This window comes from Myotis brandtii, unplaced genomic scaffold, assembly GCF_000412655.1.
Source record: "Myotis brandtii unplaced genomic scaffold, ASM41265v1 scaffold475, whole genome shotgun sequence".
Taxonomy (NCBI): domain Eukaryota; kingdom Metazoa; phylum Chordata; class Mammalia; order Chiroptera; family Vespertilionidae; genus Myotis; species Myotis brandtii.
Genome location: NW_005368148.1, coordinates 4670633 through 4689258, shown reverse-complemented (window position 1 = coordinate 4689258; position 18626 = coordinate 4670633).

Genomic DNA, 18626 nt, shown 5'->3' with positions numbered 1-18626 from the left:
ACGGTCCTGGAGACACTGAAGACCTGGCCGGGGCCCGGAGATGAGGCCGCTGCCACCGGACAGCCCCGCGACTCCCCTAGGACGGGTCCAGGAATGGCGGCGTCCCCGTGCAGCAGAACGGGACCCGCGTCTCGAGAGGCGCTTATGAGGAGCGCCGCCCGCACCCCGAGGGTCACTTCTCTCGGTGCAGGACCCTACCTGTCGTCTAGAGCGGCCCTAATGAACGAAATAAAATTTTCCCAGAAAAGATGTCTAAAAGCATTTTCTCTTTACTTTCTTTTTAAAATATAAAGAGCCGCCGAAACCGGTTTGGCTCAGTGGATAGAGCGTCGGCCTGCGGACTCAGGGGTCCCGGGTTCGATTCCGGTCAAGGGCATGTACCTGGGTTGCGGGCACATCCCCAGTGGGAGATGTGCAGGAGGCAGCTGATTGATGTTTCTCTCTCATCGATGTTTCTGGCTCTCTATCTCTCTCCCTTCCTCTCTGTAAAAAATCAATAAAATATATTTTTAAAAAAAATTAAAAAAAAAATATAAAGAGCCACCGCTGTGAGGCGCTGTACGGTGACAATCTGAGTTCCATGCACAGGCAAGGTCTTGCAGAGCCCAGAATTAAGTGCCAGGACATCCTTCTCTGCTTCCTTTAAAGGGATCCTTTTTTTTTTTTTTTTTTTTTTTTTTTTTTTAATGTGACATACTCAAGCCTGTTTTTCTTTAAAAGATGCTCACTGGTTTTGTTTGCTCATCATTGAGGATGGGCTAATGGCAGCTTAAAAGAAATCACATCTTGTTTTGTTACTTGGATATTGTACAGTTGGTTTTAAAATAATCCATGCTGCCAAAGATAAAAATAGACTTTATCTCTGAAAGGGGTTATGCTTATATGCATGCATATAAGTCCTTCGGTTGTAAAGGGATCCTCTTCTTTTGAGTGTGGTGTTACTACAGCCATATGACAAGGATTTACTACTTAGGTCGTCTCTCCCTGCTTGCTGTACTTCATTTTAAAGAAAAACAATTGCTAACGTTAATTGAATGTTCATTTACCTTGTGCCAGTCATGGTGCTAGGCTTATAAAACACATAGTCTTACTAATGCTCAGAACAACCCTTTGAGGTAGGTACTGACAGGTTCAGAGGAAACTGAGGTCCTGTTGTTAAGTAATGTGCTCAAAGGTTTAAGAGTATTATGGGTGGAGCTGGACTTTAAACTCAGCTGATTGACTTTAAGACCCACTCTCCTACATGTGGTCTTATTTTCAACTATTTTACTTAGTTAGTAGCATTTTTAGAATAAGTAGCTTAATGAACTTACTGTCTTCCTTTCCTTGTCATTCTACTAGTGACCTGGCGCATGGATTAATGCACATTGAAAGGAAATTAATTAGAAGATGGCCCATGGGGCGGAAGTGGGCGAGACAGACCGGACATGCCCTGAAGCCAACCTCCCGGGGCCCCTCCCCAGCCCAGCCAGCCGCACCTGGAGTGGCACCATGGCTCAAAGGGCATCTGTGGAGAGAGTGGGGTCCCTCTGGCAGGTAGGGTCCTTCGGCCTGGCCTGCGGGGATTGGGCTGAAACTGGCTTTCCGACATCCCCCGAGGGGTCCCGGAGTGCCAGACGGCACTCTGCAAAGTTGCTGTCATACAGGGTGTGGAATGCAAATGCAAGTGTGCAGTAAACAAGATTTGGGCCAGCAACAACATAACCCACAGCCAAAGGTGGAATCACGGGGGCCCTGCAAGGAATCGGGCTCCCTCCTCTCTGGTTTTGGGGTGCGTCACCTGAGAACCACTGCTGCCAAGTCACTGCATCTCGGCAGCTCCTGCATTGAGCATCTGCCCCCTGGTGGTCAGTGTGTGTCATAGTGACTGATCAGATAGATGGTGGGAGGGACACTTAGCATATTAGCCTTTTATATATACAGTAGGTCCTCGGGTTACGTCAGAAATCCGTTCCTATGGGGTGATGTAACGTGATTTTTGCTGTAAGTTGGAACCCACCTATATAAGCACCTACGGCCCTCACATGGAGCACATACACAGCAGTAATGAAATGAAACAGTAAAAAAAATGTTAAAAAAAGATAACAATTCCTGACCTTTACTTGTGGTAAATAAATAATAAAAAAACATAAAGCACATATGTACATACGTCGAAATGATGGAACTTTTTTTTTATAAATAAATGGGAGATGGTGACGTAACCACGAAACGACATATGTTGAGTCCGACATAACCCAAGGACTGCCTGTATAGATATTTATATCGCCCATAATCTACCTCTCTCTCCCCTCACTAACTTACCATTGTCTCCTCACTCAGTTTGCCTTCTTCCCCCACAAAATAATTATATTTGAGTTGAACCAGTTTGGAGTAAAGAAGAGGATGCAGGGCCAGGAGTAAAAATGAACAAAAGAAAGTAGCTGTAAAAGGGAAGAAAGCAGGAAATAGGAAAAATTTGGCCCGAATCTTGTTTACTGCACACTTGCATTTGCATTCCACACCCTGTATGACAGCAACTTTGCAGAGTGCCGTCTGGCACTCCGGGACCCCTCGGGGGATGTCGGAAAGCCAGTTTCAGCCCAATCCCCGCAGGCCAGGCCGAAGGACCCTACCTGCCAGAGGGACCCCACTCACTCCACAGATGCCACTCCACAGATGCCCTTTTCCTATTTAGGCTGGAACTCAAGTCTTTAGTGGGCTCAATGTCAGTCTCCATTGCTCCTCAGGCAAGTCTACCCTAAATCCACACTTCCTTTCATACCTCATATAATGCCTTTATTGCTTTTACTAGCTGTTAACTAATTCCCAGATCTCTAAACCTCCAGATCCTGCATTTATTTATCATTTGAAATATTTATTGAAAACCTCCTATAAAACACGAGGGTAGGAGTTAGGGAAACAGTGGAGGAGAGTGAGAAAAACAGACACTACCCTCAAGGAGCTTATATTCTAATGGGAGAGGTAATCAAGTTAAAAAAAAAATACAAATAACTGCCCGGCCGGTGTTGCTAGTGGTTGAGCATCAACCTATGAACCAGGAGGTCACGGTTCAATTCCAGTCAGGGCACAGGCCCGGGTTTCAGGCACGACCCCCAGTGTGAAGTGTGCAGGAGGCAGCCAATCAAAAAATCTCTAATCATTGATGTTTCTATGTTTCCCTCTCTTTTCCTCTCTGAAATCAATAAAAAAAATATTTTTTTAAGTGCACTGCATTTTTTGATAGTTGTCTAACAGAGGTAGAGGTATGGTCACCCCCACTGCCTATTCTAATTTAATTCAGACTATCTCAACACTGGCCAAAATACCCTGGTTCTAAAGCAACACCTTGCCATTAATAGAAATATGTATAAGAAAAACAAGTGGTAGGCAGGTTTTTATGTGCTTTGATTAATTATTCAAGGGGGCTTCCCCAAAACCAATCATTTGAATTGTCCCTTTGACAGTCAGTCATATTTTACTCCGTGAGACAATGCACCATAGAAGATTCCAGATAAGTGAGGGTATGCCTTTCTTTTAGAAAGTAAGCGAATGGACTATAATGAAGGGAGAGGTGGGAGCACAGAATGTTTGCTCAAGACAAAGGAAAACATATGTTGAAGTAATGGGGGTGGGGGAATAAGTAAGGCTATGTAGACAAATGGACGGGTGGATTCCTGGCTCTGCCACTTTAGAAGTTTAGGACATTGGGCAAGGTCAATGGACCTTTCAGAACCTGATGCTTCCGAAGTGCCCGTTTTTCTTAGGTACAGATGATACCCAATAAATGCTAGTTACTATTACAATGTAACATGAGAGTCCAATGTAGAAAAATAATATAAGCCTTAACCGATTTGGCTCAGTGGATAGAGCGTCAGCCTGTGGACTCAAGGGTCCCAGGTTCGATTCCCGTCAAGGGCATGTACCTTGGTTGTGGGCACATCCCCAGTAGGGGGTGTGCAGGAGGCAGCTGATCGATGTTTCTCTCTCATTGATGTTTCTAACTCTCTATCCCTCTCCCTTCCTCTCTGTAAAAAAAAAAAAAAATCAATAAAATATATTTTAAAAAGAAAAGAAAAGAAAAATAATATGCGAGTGACCTAGCCCCCACCTAACAAATATAATCTCTTCTCTCTTAAGGGAGAGATTCCTCACTGGATTTTATAAACATGTTGTATTTATTTGTTAGATTTTAAGCCCTTTTGGAATTATAAGAAGTGTGCTTTACTCATTTTTGTAAATCCCTCAGCCCAAAGAGACTTGGGACTGAGTCAACAGTCCTCAGTCTTTTACAATAGTTCATGTTAGATGGTTGATTAAGGTATAAACAAATGTGGGGATGATGAGGATGAGAAGGAAAAGCTGGCTCTCCAGAAATAGGGCCCAAACCACAGAAGCTTAAAAGTCATTCAAAATTCTAATGAATTCTTTCTAAGTTGAAGGAAATATTTTAGTACGATTCCTGAAATACATTTTAATTCTGAGTCACAGTTGTGATGTGCAATTTGTGGAACAGCTATAAAAACAAATAGAAAACCTTTCAAATGAGTGGATATTTTGGGGAAGTTTGTGGGAGTGTGTGTGACATATTTGAAATAAACTGTTTTCTTTCTCTTTTTTTTTTCCAATTGCTCATTGTGGGGCAATACGTGACAGATTAGTACCAAACAGATAATTTGGTACAAAAAGAAACATCTATATTCAATGACTATAAATTTAGCATCTCCAGCCTCTTGCCAAGGCATCTTCATGTTATCCAGCCTGGGGCTCAGCTACCGACTGTGTCAGTCAAACAGCCAAGAGTATCGGGTTCTGTTGCTAGAAATATTCCAACTCAAATCATCTTGGCAGACAATACCCTCCTCTAAATTTCTTTGTTTAGTAAAGTAAATTTTAGGAGACTGAATTGAAGCAGAAAACACAAGTAATAGCCACAATCTCTACTACGCCATTCCAAAATAAGATAAAAATAAATGAATAAATAAACAAAAACCCTCTGAAACCAAAAGTGTTTTTTATAAGTTTGGTACCAGGACTATTTGGCAGCAAAACCTGCTGTGGACAAACATGTCTCAGTGCTCATATCCGTGAGCAAAAGTCATGCACCTTTTGCTACTTGCTGACATTTTGTGACTTGGGGATTAACAATTGCACTGTGAAAATACCCACAGGAGTTAAAGACATGTCTCTGGGTAACAGTGAGAATAAGACAAGTAAGCATCTGTCTTTATCAATAACCCAGAGTGGAGTTATTGCAGAAGTTAGATGGTGGAATGTCTGAGATATCTTACCGAAGAATATGGTGTGGGAGCTACCACCATGTATGACTTAAAGAAACAGAAAGACAAGTTGTTGAAATTTTACAGTGACAGTGATAACCAAGAACTAATGAAAAATAGAAAAACATTGCATAGGACCAAAAATGATCTTGACCATGTTGATTGAATGGATTCAACAACAATGCAGTAAAGATATTCCACTGACTGGTTTGTTGGTCATGAAACAAGCTAGACCAGTGATGGCAAACCTTTTGAGCTAGGCGTGTCAGCATTTTGAAAAACCCTAACTTAACTCTGGTGCCGTGTCACATATAGAAATTTTTTGATATTTGCAACCATAGTAAAACAAAGACTTATTTTTTGATATTTATTTTATATATTTAAATGCTATTTAACAAAGAAAATTCAACCAAAAAAAATGAGTTCGCGTGTCACCTCTGACACGCATGTCATAGGTTCGCCATCACTGAGCTAGACTATGCCATGAAGAACTGAACATTGAAGGCAAGTGTGAATATTCAGGGGGCTGGCTGCAGAAATTTAAAAAGCATCATGGGATCAAGTATCTTAAAATCTGTGGTGAAAAGGCTGTTGAAAACGCTGAAAATTACATTGATAAATTTGCTAAGATAATATCTCCAACTTCTTCTTGCCCTAAACAAATTTACAATGTTGATGAAACAGCTCTGTACAGCTGCTAGATTCCTAGAAAGAGTTTAACAATGGCTGAGGGAAAGTACCAACAGGTTTCAAGGATAATAAGCAAAGGTTGACGGTTCTTGGCAGTCCAAATGCCACAGGCACACTCAAGATAAAATTGGCAGTGACTGGGAAAAGCCTATATCTAAGATGGTTAAAAGGTGTTTGCAATTTACCTGTGCATTATTATACAAACAGGAAAGCACCCATTACAAGAGAAATCTTTTCGGATTGGTTCAATAAGCCCTTTGTTCCAGCAGCACAAGCTCATTGTAAGCAAGCTGGACTGGAAGACAATTGCAAGATTTTATTGTTCTCAGACAACTAGTCTGCACATCCCCCTCCTCAGCTGACAAAAACACATTTAAAAAAAAAAAAAAAAACAGGGATGGAGTCCTCTAAACAGCCTAAATAAGGGATTATACCAATTTAGGTCTTCTTGAGTAAGACCTTTGGACCCACCTGTATTTACCCCAGCTCACTTTTTCCTTACTAACCGTTTTAGACATTCATATACATTATGAAAAAAAGTCCAAGAAAATTGAGAGTACAAAGAAAAACTCTCCTGCCCTAGCTGGTTTGGCTCAGTGGATAGAGCGTCGGCCTGCGGACCAAAGGGTCCCAGGTTTGATTCCGGTCAAGGGCACATGCCCAGGTTGCAGGCTCGATCCCCAGTAGGGGGCGTGCAGGAGGCAGCCAATCCATGATTCCCTCTCATCATTGATGTTTCTATCTCTCTTTCCCTCTCCCTTCCTCTCTGAAATCAATAAAAATATATTAAAAAAAAAAAAACTCTCCTGATGATCCACCACCCAAATGTTAACATGTTCATGTTCATCTTTTTCTTTTTTTCCTTTTTTTTCTTTTTTTTTTGGGAGGGGGGGGTGTTCATATACATGTTTAAAATGTCAGCTATTATTACTATTGCCTGTTTCTTTTATAGTCAACTTTGCATTCCCTTTTTTCTTTTTTATTATTATAAAATAAGCATTTTCACCATTTTTAAAAAATGCTCTTTATGAGCCATTTTCATGGCTGTCTAATAGTGTGTAATTTGGCCACATTATAATTCACTTAACTATTCCCTATTATTAGACACAGAGGGATCGTTTTTCAGGAAATTCAGTCCTCTGGGTTCCATACTTGGCCTCTCACGCTGGCATTGGTGTACGTGGCCAAGTGACAGGTGTTTCTATATTCACAGGATAAATATCTTCTTAGAGTCATCAACTTTTCACAAAATTGAAAGAGGAGATTTGTTCTAAAATAAACCCAACCCATGCATATTATGAAATAGAACTACAAATGTACATGAATTTTTAAAATAAAGCAAGAAAAAGATTTTTTAAATTAAATGAAATGTGGTTGCAGAGAAATTATTTTGTTGACATATTTGTGAATTATAGATGCAGCCTACATTAGTAGAACTATGTGATGGTCTTTTGTAATACTTAATTTTACATCTTTGGGTTGTATATATAAGAAAGGAGTGCTGCCTCCTTGGGCGTGGCTCAGTGGTTGAGTGTGGACCTTATGAACCAGGAGGTCACCATTCAATTCCCGGTCAGGGCACATGCCTGGGTTGTATGCAGGTTCCATCCCCAGTGGGGAGCGTGCAGATGGCAGCTGAGCAATGATTCTCTCTCATCATTGATGTTTCTATCTCTCTCTCCCTCTCCCTTCCTCTCTGAAGTCAATAAAAATATATTTTTTAAAAATCACCAAAACCCCCAAATCAGTTCTCATATATCCTTCGCCCAGCTTCCCGAATGTTCACAACTTATATAATGATACTACAATTATGAAAATCAGGAAATTGACTTTGATATTATACTATTAATTAATATACAAATCTTACTCAAATTTCACAGTCACACTAATGTTTTTTTTATGGTCCTGGATCCAATTCAGGATCACACATTGCATTTAGTTCTCATGACTTTTTAGTCTCCTTCAATCTAAGATAGTTCTTCAATGTTTTTTTGCCCTTTATGACATTGACACTTTTGGAGAGTACTGGCCAGTTATTTTATTGAATGTTCAAGTTGGGTGTGTCTGATGTCCTCATGATTGAAGTTATGTTATGCATTTTTGGCAAGAATAGGCGGAAGTGAGATTGTGGCCTTCTCAGTGCATTTCAGGAGTCATGTGATTGTTTAACATTTTTATTGAGGTGACATTGGTTAATAAAGTTATGCAGGTTTTGTCCTGGCCAGTTTTCTCCATTGGTTAGAGTGTTGTCTTGATTTGTTCCCTGGTTAGGGCACATACAAGAATCAACCAATGAGTGCATAAATAAGTGAAACAACAAATTGATATTTCGCTCTTTCTCTCTCTCTCAATTTCTCTCTATCTCTATCTCTCTCTTCCTTCTCCTCTCTCTCTAAAATTAATAAATTTAAAAAATTATATGTTTTAAGTGTACTTCTTCTGTATATTGTATTGTGTATTCATCACCCAAAGTCAAGTCTCTTTCCTTCACCATTTATTCCCCCCAACCTTTACCCTTTGCTACCTCTCGGCTACCTCCCCCCAACCTCCTTTCCCTCTTATAATCACCATAGTGTTGTGTGACTCTGAGTTGGTTTTGTTGGTTTTCTTGCTTGATCCCTTCCCCTTTCCCACCCAGCCCGTCAATATTCCTCCCCTCTGACAGCTGTCAGGCTGTTCTCTGTACCTATGAGTCTGTTTCTATTTTGTTTGTTAGTTTATTTGTTCATTACATTCACATATAAGTGAGATCACATGGTATTTGTCTTACTCTTACCGGCTTATTTCATTAGCATAATACTCTCCTCAAAAGGTAAGATTTCCCTGACCTGGAAGCTTTGGGAAATGTCTTAATTGGTCTGTGTTTCTCCTCTGTGATAGGAATTATTTTGTCCATATTTTCCCCGGGTTCCACTCTTTGGGACTTCCCTTCCGTTTTTAGAGAGGGGAAGGGAGAACTTCATTTTGTATATGGGAGGGAGAGTGAAACAAATTTATTTATCAACCGAAGGGCAAACAGTGGCAGAGACTGACCATGTGTTTTCCAAGGTCTTTCTTTTTTCCTTTCTAGGCATTAAATTAAACTACATTTGTCAGCCTCTCCTGCAGTTAGGTGGGGCCACAGGATTGAGCTCTGGCCAATGAGGTGTAGATCAAGTTGATAAATGTTGCTCCCAGGCTTATTACCTAAAATATGCCTTACAACCCTCTATGCTCTCTTTTCTTTTGTTCCTCATCTGCTAGCTGGATGTCAACATCTAGGACAAGACTAGATTCCCGAGGGACTGAACAGAGCAGAAAGCCCCAGCTGTCCACACGGAACTCTTTGTGAGTCACAAATAAACTTTTCATGTGTTAAGTCACTCAGCTTTTAGAATTATTTATCACAGAAACCAGTGTTAATGATGCTAATTAAATCTCCACTATACTAATTTAACATGCTGAAAGTTATATGACAAATGGGTAGCTAAATGTTTATTTAGAGATCCCAGACCTAATAAATATATTATTTCTGCTGTGGAATGATCACAGACTAGTCGATTTGATAAATTTTAATTTTCGAAGGGTTGCTTTTCTGACACGAATATAATGAAATTTCTGACCCACCCATAATGGAATAATGGATGTCACGTCTAAATGTGCCTGCGGGGTGGGACATAAAGAGATGCAAAGTGGCCCTAGCCTGTTTGGCTTAGTGGATAGGGTGTCAGCCTGTGGACCGAAGGGTCCTGGGTTCAATTCCGGTCAAGGGCACATTCCTCGGTTGCAGGCTCTTCCCCAGCCCAGGCCCTGGTTGGGGCGTGTGCAGGAGGCAACCAATTGATGTGTTTCTCTCACATCGATATTTCTGTCTTTCCTTCTCTCTCTTACTCTCTCTAAAAATCAATGGAAAAATAACCTTGGGTGAGAATTTTAAAAGAGAGAGAGAGATGCAAAGTGAAGTGGTTAAAGCCTTAAAATTGTTTTTAGGGATGGTCTTAGATCTGTACCTGAGTCAACATCACAGTTGATCTATCATTCAAGGTCCAACTAGGTGAGAAACCACCCTGGATGCTCAAAGAGAGGGACTGTGGTGCAGGAAAGAGGAAGAAGTGGAGAGGTAATCAGAAGACAGTGGGGCAATGCAGGAAGCCGCCACCACTGTACACAGGGAAAAGGTGGTGTAATTGGAGCCCCGGAGATAAGACCGCCCAGTAAAAGACAGAGTCAAGGCAGACATATCTCAGAAGAGGAAGACTCTGCCATTCTCTCACCAATGCCTCCCATGGACTAAAGCCAGCAGGGAGACAACTGACACTGGAACCTGAGAAAGACAGCATGCAGAAGCCAGCCTTCTGGCCTTCTGAGCACGGCAAGGGGACAGCAGGCCGGAGATGTGAGCACATATGAATGGGAATCACAGAAACTGGTAAAAACAGGAGGAGCTGTAGAACATTCTATTCTCAATAAAGTCAAAGCTCAAGTGTTAGAGCAACTTAAAAGAGGATTGCAGTCAAAGGTGGGCTATTTTAAAACTTCTCTTGCTTTTTTGGAGCTTCTGTTTTCATCATTGTGATTTATCAGTTTTTTCATTTTTATTCTAGGTCATAGAAGAGCCAGCATGTGGGGGAACTTCTTTATTCTGTGTTCAAATATGAAATCTCTGCAGGTGTAGCTTTTTTCTCCTTCAATTTTTGTAAGCAATTTTAAGTATTTGAAAATCACAAAGGTGAAATGTGGAAGAAACTCTGCCTCGGCTACTTAGCAGTTCTATGCTATTGGGCAAATCACTTAAGCAACCTCTGCAGGTCTCTTTTCCTCATATCTAAAATGGACACAGTATCTTATTTATCTCACTGGCTTATTGAAATGATCATAGTTTTCCTGTTTTAGTGAGACTATGCGAAAATATTGGTATATAGAAAAGCATTGCATAATGTTAAAACATTATATGTATTACTATGTCTCCAAATTCATCTTCCTACAATTCCAACCTTTATTTTTTGGGGGTTAGCTTTACTAAGATATAACCTAAATACAATTAATTTCATCAATGTAAGTGCACAATTCAATGAGTTTTGGCTAATATTTAGAGCTATGTAACTACTACTGCAATCATGATATAATCTATCATTGCCCCCAATAGTATCCCTCAGGTCCCTTTGCAATTTTTATTTTTTAATCCTCACCAGAGGATATTTTTCCATTGATTTTTTATTTTTATTTATTTATTTTTAATATATTTTTTATTGATTTCAGAGAGGGAGAGAGAGATAGAAACATCAATGATCAGAGAGAATCATTGATTGGCTGCCCCCTGCATGCTCCCCACTGGGGATCAAGCACACGACCTGGGCATATTGCCCTGACTGGGAATTGAACTGTGACCACCTGGTTCATAGGTCAATACTCAACCACTGAGCCATGCCTGCCGGGCTCCCTTTGCACTTTCATACTTTAAAAGTTAATATACACCCAAGAGAAATGAAAACATACAGTCACACAAAAATTTGTACACAAATGTCCATAACACTACTAGTCATAATAGTTCAAAAGTGGAAACATCCCAAATGTCCATTGACTGATGAATGGATAAGTAAATTGCTCTATCCATGCTGTGGAATATTATTCAGCCACGAAAAGGAATGAAGTACTGCTGCATTCTACAACATAGATGGATCTTGAAAGCATTATGTTAAGTAAAAGAAGCCAGTTACAAAAGACCACATATTGTATGATTTCATTTCTATGAAATGTCTAGAATAGGCAAATCTATAGAAAAAAGTGAAGAATACGTTCTAAAATTGATTTTTGGGTGATGGTTGCACAAATCTGTGAATATACTAAAAGCATTGAATTGTACCCTTTTAATGGGCAAATTGTATGGTATATGAATTATATCTCCATTAAGCTATTACCAAAAGAAAGGTTAAGAATTAAAGGAAATATAAAACAAAGACAACATTTTATTTTATTTATTTTTTGAATTGTTTTTGAAAGTCCCCACAACTTAGGCATGTGCCCTGACCAGGAAATAATGCATGAAATAATGCTCCAACCAACTGAGCCACACTGGCCAGGGATCTTTCAAATCTCTTTGCATGACAGTTTTCATGTCAATTTCTCAACCGTCAGGTACCAGCATCAATGTGGCTTCCTCAACTGCCCCCTCCCTTCTAGTTATTCTCTCTCATGTCATTTTGTTTAATTTTTTCATGTCACTTAACATAGTCTGTATTGATTTACATCTACTTACTTATTTTCTGTCATCCCCTGCCCACCCCTCCGAGAGTGTATGTCGGCAGAGATGTTTTTGCCTTGCTCACCACTGTAACCTTAGTACTTGAAATAGTAGCTTGCACATGGTAACATCATTTAAAAATATTTGTTGAATAGATATACAAAATAGAGATAGCTATAGTAGAGATTGTTATACCTAGAACATTTTTTAAAGGGGGAAAAAAGCTCTTTTGGAAGAATCTAAGATATTAGAACTGCAAAAAAAGTTAGTGAGAAATAAAGGGACCCAATAATTGTTATGAAAGGCAATGCTATGCAGGCAGTGGAATACTATATCAGGTGATTGCGACCATGGTGCAAAGTCTGCAGGTAATGGGGAAAACACCACCTTTAGGGAGGCACTACAGTTGAGATATGAATTGTGCAGGTTCTAGAACCAAACAGACCTGAGTTCAAATGTGAATTATATGCTTTTTGCTGTGTGAACTTCCGCTAGTTAATCTCTCTAAGCTTCAGTGGCCTCATTTGGAATATGAGAATAATAACAGTACCCAACTCACATGACTATTGTGATTAAAAAGACACTTAGAGCCCAGTCAACATGGCTCAGTGGTTGAGCATCGACCTATGAACCACGAGGTCACAGTTGGATGGTTCGATTCCCCGTCAGGGCACATGCCCAGGTTGTGGGCTGGATCCCCAGTAGGAGGTGTGCAGGAGGCAGCCTATCAATGATCCTCTCTCATCATTGATGTTTCTCTCTCTCTCTCTCTTTCTCTCTCCCCCTTGCTCTCTGAAATCAATTAAAAAACAAAACAAAACAGAGTGTGCTTAGTACAGTGCATGGCATATGACAACTCAATAAATATTCCATAAGATTTATTATTTTGCTAAACCCAGCTCCATTCCTGAAATTATGCCCAATACTTACTCTGATCATATCTTATCAAATGTCTAGGTAGTCACACTCCATCCCTCTTCCCAAAATCATAATTAACTAGAGGCCTGGTGCATAATTAACTAGACTTTGTGGGCAGGTAGGGTCCGGCTGGCCCACCCCCATAAGGGCCAATGGGGTGGGGCGGGCAGGGGGGAGGGGCTGAGGGCAGTTGGTAGGCCAGCCCCGCCCCCTGGTCGAACTCCCTGTCGAGGGGACAATTTGCATATTAGCCTTTTATTATATAGGATAGGTGCTCAAAAAGTATTAGTGACTGATAGGAAGTTTGTTCTTGTGGAGCAAGTTCATTCATGTACACACAGTTATTACTAGTAATGGCAGCTACTGATGCTATATTTTTCCATCTCTGTTGACTGAAAAAAATGAGAAACATCAGTGATGAGAGAGAATCATTGATTAGCTGTGTTCTGCACTCCCCCTACTGGAGTTAGAGCCTGCAAGCCAGGCATGTGCCCTGACCAGAAATTGAACCATGACCTCCTGGTTCATAGGTTGATGCTCAACCACTGAGCAACACTGGCTGAGCCCAAATGTGCTTTTAAAAAAAAATCTCCTAGATTACTGTTTCTTGATCAGGTGCAGGTTGCACAGGGTGTTTATTTGTGCAAAATTCATTGAGCTTTACCCTTAGGATATGTGTACATATCTCTGTGTATATTATTTTTACCAAAAAGTTAGCCAGGAACAACTCCCTGGTTTAGTCTTATGTATACTGATGCTGGAGAACCCTTGACTTACCTCTCTCCCAAAGAATTGTAAGGACCTGGAGGGCAGTGAAGGCATCTGTTTTAGGGTCTACAGTATAGTATATACACTTAATAAATAATTGGCAAATAAATGAATGAATGAACAAAGGGAGAGAAGGGGCTTGTGGTTTTCTTCTTCCCTCACTCTCTCCCAGACATTATTGTTCCTTGCCCCTTCTGGAGCACATGACAGCTCATGCCTCAAAGTTACACCTCTGAAACCCTCCCCGCTTTTGAAACCTGTGAGATGCCACCCATCTTCCTCCCTACCACATGTTGGGTGTAACTGATCCAGGGCACCAGCCTGACAAGGGCAGGAGAAAGGAAGCAGGTGGAGAACGTTCTGTCCCCAGGACCAGCACTTCTGCTCTGCTTGGGGCTGAGCCACCTGGCTCAGGCCTTCCTCCCCAGGTCTGGGAATCAAACTGGACAGATTATGTCCTTGGAGATTCTGCATTGCTAAAGCTTTTATTTCCATCTGTGATGTAAACTGCTACCTTAACTACTCAGCTTAAATTATGTAGGAATTTGAAAACTATATATTTGAATATTTAGGAGTAGCAATGAAGGTTTGTTGTCGTTGTTGTGTGTGTGTGTGTGTGTGTGTGCGCGCGCACGCGCAGTTTTTTTAGCAATCTTACAGTAGAAAGTGAGACACCCTGGGTGAAATATCACCTGTCATTTATTCAGTCACAAATAATTACCAAGAGCTTCCTAGAGATACAATGATGAATAAGAGTCATTAAGAACAGGAATCATTAAGGAAACTTAGTGGGGGGAGACATACAATCAAAGAATAATATTTAACTTTTTCATAGTATTTATGATGTGCTGGGCCCTTTTCAGATATATTCATTTCATCATTGTAACAACTCAGTAATGTTATATTATTATTCCCATTGTAGAGTTAAAACTGATAGAGTCAGGAAGGTAAAGTGGAGGAAGTAGGGAATCTAGTTTTAAGGATCAGGAAGTTCTCTCTAAATGTAAGAGACTGAAGCGGAGATCCGAGGATTGAGCTGGAATCCGGTAGGCAAAGAGGTCTGGGGGAAGAGAATTTCAAGCAATGGAAACAGCAAAGAGATAATCATTCGAGGGACTGAAAGGCTGCTTTGTAGAGGGAGCTCAGGCTGCCTTGGCTCACTGGAGAGTCAGAGAAAAGTTCAGGGGGTTCGCCCCGGAGGAGCTGCCACAGCCCCTTGGCACCCCCAGTTGCAAGCCTTATGGGGTCCCTTAGAGCTCAGGGGATACGTGGGGACCTCTGTCTTCCGGGGCTTCAAAGGCTGGGCATTTAGGGAGTATCACTAGAATATTCATCAGCTCTATGCAGATGTACCTAAGGAGATTTATTCTCTTAATTTGTCACCCTTGGGTGTGGCTAGCAAATGGCACTAATTGGATTTCTGTTATCTGTCTCCCGGAGTAGGGTGAGTGATTTAAGCTATTCACCCTCTAGTTGGGGAGAGGTGCAAACCATTTCCTCGTGTGTCCTTGGTTTAGGGAAGATAGGATTTACTAGGTGGCTGCAAACTGCTTTTTAGCTATCAGTCTTAGTTTCCCCATTCCACTGGTCCTGGAATTTTCCTAGCTTCTTACTACTCTATAAGAAGATAACCTAGGTGTTTTTCTGTCTTCAAATATAAGGTCAGGGAAGCAGAGATAAGTAGAAGATTTAGGATTTAGCCCTAGCTTTGCTCTTAATAACCTCAGCCATCTCTCTGTGGCTCCGTTTCCTTATCTGAAAAGAAAGAGTGGATGGACTGTTGTAGGAGGCTGGAACAGCATTGGGTGGTAGACCAGTGGGATCAGACCATTCCTGGGTTCAGCAACCTCGGTACTTGAGTTCTGGCTAGGAAAGAATTCAGAGCCAAGACCCAAACTATAAAACATTTATTTGGTAAATCACAGAAGTAGAAAAAGTAATTCCTAGAAGAAACAGGCTTAGGAAACAAGTTATAGAGTTAAAGGGAGGGCCCTTGGAGCTAGGGAGTGAGGAAGCTAATGGTAAGGAGCCTGGGGAGAGGGGACAAGGACAGAAAAGGTTCAGGTTGCTCTCGGGAGTGAGAGCGCACATGGTCCATGTCCTACAGGTTTTAAAGGTGGAGATTTTGGGGAAGATTCCAGCAGAAGGTGACAATAGATAGAATATTCGGCCTTTTCCCAGGTGTGTCCTTTCAGGGTTGTGGACTCCACTGATTGGCTGGCTGACACTGGGTCATTATTCAAAGCAGTTGGTCCTGAGGTCAGCTGTGGCTGGTTTTGCTTTTCTGGGCCTGGAGCAGAAATACAACTGAGGCCTAGATGTTATCTCTAGGAAGGAAAGGTCAGGGGGTCCAAACTGCTAGGGGAGGAAAGGTCACCCTGGGGGTGAGGTCCCACTTTACAATTGTTCTTTGCTAGGCACCCAGGGCTTTCCACCTTGGTGACCGTCTATACCTGGCCCGTCATCCTTGCTCTGCTCCTGTCTGTCTAACTGCCTACCACAGGACCTGAGCACTCAAATGGGTCCTAAATGTCTGCTTCTAGGTAAGGTTCTGCTGAAGGCATTGCCAATGGGGCTGCTGCTGAATGCAGGGAAGCCTCTGACTCCTCCATGGGTTAAGTACAAATAATGGAGAACATCACGCACAATACACCACACAATGAATATGGCTGCGAGCATGGTTTGCTCCGGTTGTTTGAAATGAAGGGTGAACTAATAATAACAATGAAATTAGAATAATGACCTTGAAACCAGACAACTAATGGGTCTGGGCTGCCTGTCGCTACTTAAGCCAATTAAGCAGACAGGGTTGGATCATATGTAAGGTTTTTGTTTTTGTTTTGTTTTTTAATATATTTTTATTGATTCCAGAGAGGAAGGGAGAGGGAGAGAGAGATAGAAACATCAATGATGAGAATCACTGATCGGCCGCCTCCCGCACGCCCCCCACCAGGGATCCAGCACACAACCTGGGCATGTGCCCTTGACTGGAATCGAACCCGGGACCCTTCAGTCCCCAGGCCAACGCTCTATCCACTGAGCCAAACCAGCCAGGGCGGTTTTTGTTTTTTTTTAACATATATTTTTATTGATTTCAGAGAAGAAGTAGAAACATCAATGATGAAAGAGAATCATTGATCAGATGCCTCCTGCACGCCCCCTTCTGGGAATCGAGCCCACAACTCGGGCATGTGCCCTTGACCAAAATCGAACCCAGGACCCTTGAGTTCACAGGCCAACGCTCTATCCACTGAGCCAAACCGGCTAGGGCCATATGTGAGGTTTTATTACAATAATGGCAGCCAATTTGGGAGAGCAACAGGTCATCCACGAAAATCTACTCTGCATCCCCTACCCCCAATAAACCAACTGCTTATATTGGGTAGAAAGACAAGGATTACATGGGGAAGTAAGCAAAAGGAATAAGAATGGGTATGGAAAAGTAAAAAAAACGGGTAAAATGGTTACAGATTATAGGTAATGTGGGCTGAGGGGTTGCAAAGTGTGGATGCCTCTGGGACTCCATTGTTTTTTGGTAACAAGGTTGTTAATCTCTCCGTAATGATAGGCATTTCTTGGATGAGAATGGAAGGCATTCCAAGGTTAACTCCCAGGTCCCGGGGTGTACAACTCCCAGCCAGATGAAAATATGCTTTCTTTAATCAGAACAAAACAATCACGGTTAACAGAGCATGTTTAATATTTCTTATAACTATAGCTACTCTCTGCTATTCTATTTCTGCCCCCAACAATCTCTTTTGAGCACTTACTGTGTGACAGGCTGTACCAGGTACGTCCAGGTAGATTCAAATGCTGAGGCCTCAGGGATTACACAACTTTGGGAAGATGCTCACCATCCAAATTTGTCCTGCCTACTGAGCATGCCCAGTCCTGTTTCCTATGGCCAGGTGTGTTAACTTTAGCAATGATTTTCTTGGGCTTGCTTAATTGGCTAAGTTGAAATTTGAGCCCAGTTTTGACTCCAAAGTTTCTGGTGTCGACCACCACTTGATGCTGAGGCTATCCCACCTCATTAAAACACAGGCAACTCCTTCACTCCACAAACAGCACGACATTGTCTCTTAAAGTCCTTTCTGGGTGAGGAAAGCGCTTTTTATAGCCGGGGCTGCTTCTGTTTACTCGGTCTCTTCCAGCTCTGGTTAATCCTGCCTACAGCTGTGCCCTTCACTGTCCTTACACTGTATTCCTAGGTTTCCTCCCCGCAAAAGACAACTCCACGAGACCACGCGGTGCTCGTGTTTGCGCCAGCACTCCCCACCCTCTCCAAATCAGCCTACCTTTCTAAAAATAATCCCTTCTCCTCCCTCCCCTCAGGCCTGTGAGCAGTTGGATCACTTAAACTCAAACACACTCACAAGGGTTTCAGGGAGGAGGGAACAACGTGAATGACCTTGCGACGGTATCTAGCCCACAGGCGAGAGGAGTAGCAAACCTGAAACCTCTACAAATTCCAGTATTTAACGTCTTCCCCGTGCATTCCTCCGGAAGCTGCCCGCCTCGCTCAGTCTCTCCTCGGCTCTCTTCGCTACACAAAGCCCAACCCGCCTATCCCTTCTTTGAAGACCCGGAGAACTTCAGTCCCCATGCTGAGAGTCGTCGGTGGCGGCGGCGGCGGCGGCGGGCAGGACTGGGCATGCTCAGTAGCGGGGACAGGTCTGGGAAGTGAGGAAGCCGCGTTTGAAGTCGCAGGGCCCCGGGATCCGGAGGAGGCGGGCTGCGGGGGCCCCAGCTGGGGTGGCTCTGGGAGCCCCGAT